The sequence below is a fragment of the Morone saxatilis genome, unplaced genomic scaffold, assembly GCF_004916995.1.
Source record: "Morone saxatilis isolate NCDOM2014 unplaced genomic scaffold, NCSU_SB_2.0 Contig17, whole genome shotgun sequence".
NCBI lineage: Eukaryota > Metazoa > Chordata > Actinopteri > Moronidae > Morone > Morone saxatilis.
In genome coordinates this window covers 24,424,337-24,427,250 of record NW_023339729.1, presented here as the reverse complement: position 1 = coordinate 24,427,250, position 2,914 = coordinate 24,424,337, and the positions used below count along the sequence as shown (strand labels likewise).

Below are 2,914 nucleotides of genomic sequence, written 5' to 3'. Positions count from 1 at the left end.
TGATAAAAACAGCAGTTTCAGTAGCTCTACTCAAAGCCAAATAGAGAGACTCACCGTACATATAACCTTTAATCCAAACACAGCATTAAACTCAAAATAAAATAGACTTGAACGCTGCTGTGAGCAAACAGTAGTGGAGTTAATGATGAGATAATACAGTGTCAGGATCAGACATTTAATGCCCTTTCTATAAGGTCACACATGGAAACCTCAGCTGATCATTAAGCCGCCTGTATAAAACCAATGTGGTGCATTGTTTTGGTAGAATTTTGTTTGTGAATATATTTCTGCTGTGCCATTAATCTTCCACCACAGACGATGAAGCTGCAGGTCCAAAATGTATTTTTCCTCAAGTCCTTTTGAGTTCCCTGTTTTGAAACTGAGGTGGAAATGCAGACAGCAAAGACAATCAATCAAACAAGCGATTCTCTTATCCGGTATTGTCTACCTCATCTGTAGCTCTGCTGTCCTCTGATTTCTTATTGTTTTCTGCAGTTGTCATGTTTGCTGTAACCCTGTGTTTTGGCCACTAACTTCACCTTCATAGCCACACACAGCTCGGTTAAGGTACACACCCAAACACATCATGAACACCACTGAAAGACATTCAAAGACAACATGTTTATGTGCAATTCACCATGGATTGATCAGGGGAAATCATTTCTTATTTAAGTTTATTTAAAACAGTTACACAGTACGTTCTTTATAAAACACATTTTGAATATTTAAATTGATAGTGAAACACCAACTTCCTACTCCCTACCCACCTTACTCTCTCTGCATGTTTCTTGTCTGTCTATACAGTAAACAGGTAATATTACAAAAAAATAATTAAAAACAAATAATACAGATTTTTTTTTTTATAATGTGGGTTTCCTGTAGGGACAAATAGGAATAAATAATAAAACTATTCATCTGTACACAAACAGACAGGACGAAAAAACAACAACATATACATACATAGTCACATCACAAGTTAGCTATTGTTATTGATGCTAGCTAATTAGCTAATGATTGATGTAGATTAAATAGCTAGTTAGTTAGTGTTTCAATCTGTAGGAAAACACTAACTAACTAACTAACGATGGATTTGTATTAGCTACCTATAGCTGTCGTTTTGCTAACATTAGCTAGCTGATTAATATACTGTGTTGCTTTTATCTTTTAACCATCTTCAAAAGTTGGTTGTTTTTTCAACATAGATAAGCGTAGCATTTAGCATAGCTAAGCAAAGAAAAGGAGAAAATTGCCCGAGGCTAGCTCAACTGTTATTGGAGCACAAAGGGGGATAGAATTGGCAGAGAGAGAAATATACATTTCTTGTTAGATTACATTTTTAAAATGCCTGAACCCAACCTAAAAGCCTCATTCTTTGTTGGCACCCATCGTCTTTGGGTTGTAGTCCACATATCACGTAGCGTCACAAAGATGTGAACAATATAGACCTGGAAAGTCACGTGTAAATGCAGAAACTGGATTCAGTCTGGTTCATTGGACCACAGCTGTAAGAGGATAGTGAGTTACAGCCCTGTGTCAGTCTGTTTCTGATATAAAGTTAACTAGCATAACGAGTTCAACACATTCTCAATCCCATAATCAAGTGCAGCTCCAGGTTGAGAGGTTAATGAGATGCCCCCCCACTCAGACACTACTAGATGGTCTCAGAGGACATGAAAAACTCAGCCATGCTCCAAAACAATGAAGTGTTGCAATGTCTTTTGCTTAGAGCAAGTTACACTTATTGGTTTAACATGCTGTAATTAATCTTTTACTTTTACTGTGATGTTAAGAGGAGTCGAAATAGAAACAACTTTATGCTCTAAACGATATACAATATGTAATTTCAGCTTCTCCCGGTTAGGATTCCTTCAGTGTTCATGGTTCAGGAGGTTTCTACCGGGAGCCCAATTATCCACAGAGGTCTCCTCCTCTCCAAAACAAATTTACTTTGATATGCCCATAAATTTCTTACCATCTAAAATCGTTTCAGAATACCAGATGTTATTAGTGTACTGTTTGTAAACGGGATTGTGTGTAACCAGGCGAGTTGCCATTATTTCCTGCTGCAACGAAGTCAATAAACTGCGCAGTACCAAATGAGAGCAGCTCAACTTGTAGACTCGTCACCTACATCCTATATAGTCCCATTCCATAACTGTCATGGCGTACAGCCAAATAAAAACGCCCACAAGAGATCTCAATATTCTTCATAAAGACTAGTATCTGACCACATTAACCAATGAGTGATGAGGTTATACGAGTTAGGATTTCACATTGCTCTATATAGGAGGCTCTTGGCGCTCCTATCTTCGGCTACAATTCAACTATATCATCTTTGGGGTCGTAGAAGGGGAAGGACCGTTGCAAACTGCATACACTGCTAGATGTCACTAACACTCCCTACACCACATTGGAGGAACTTTAAGGATAATAAGGGGATTTTGTCTGTAAATTATAAGCAAGACTTTTCCATTATAAACAGTCACAAGCTGATGGTTATACGCTAGAATAGTCCTTTGTAATGGATTCGTACTACCTACCCGCGTTACGCCGTTAAAAATATACACATTAGACCTCCTATTTCAGCAAATCGAGATTTTTCAAGACACATGTTTTAACACTAGAGAAGAACTTTAAAGTTTATTCCCGGTAGCCGGTTGTGGATCCGCTGCAATCCAGACGCTAATGGTTAAGAACATATAAATTCTTAACCCTTGATAACATAGATTTTGGCTTGAATTCACATTCGATGTTCTATATTCTTCATCGGAAGAGCCAATATGAGTGGATCTGCAATTATACAACGAAAATGAAGGACCAAACTCTAAATGATTCACCGCAAGTGTTACTGAGAAGAAAACACATACAAAAGAATTCCGCACTCATCTTCAATTTCAATACAAATTATTTTAAT

General features: G+C 37.5%; 1 protein-coding gene across 1 annotated transcript in view; it reads left to right on the top strand.

Annotated features, from left to right (window-relative positions):
- capn9 (calpain 9) overlaps positions 1 to 2,914 on the top strand; it is a 16,730-nt gene that overhangs the window by 11,190 nt on the left and 2,626 nt on the right. The window lies entirely within an intron of this gene.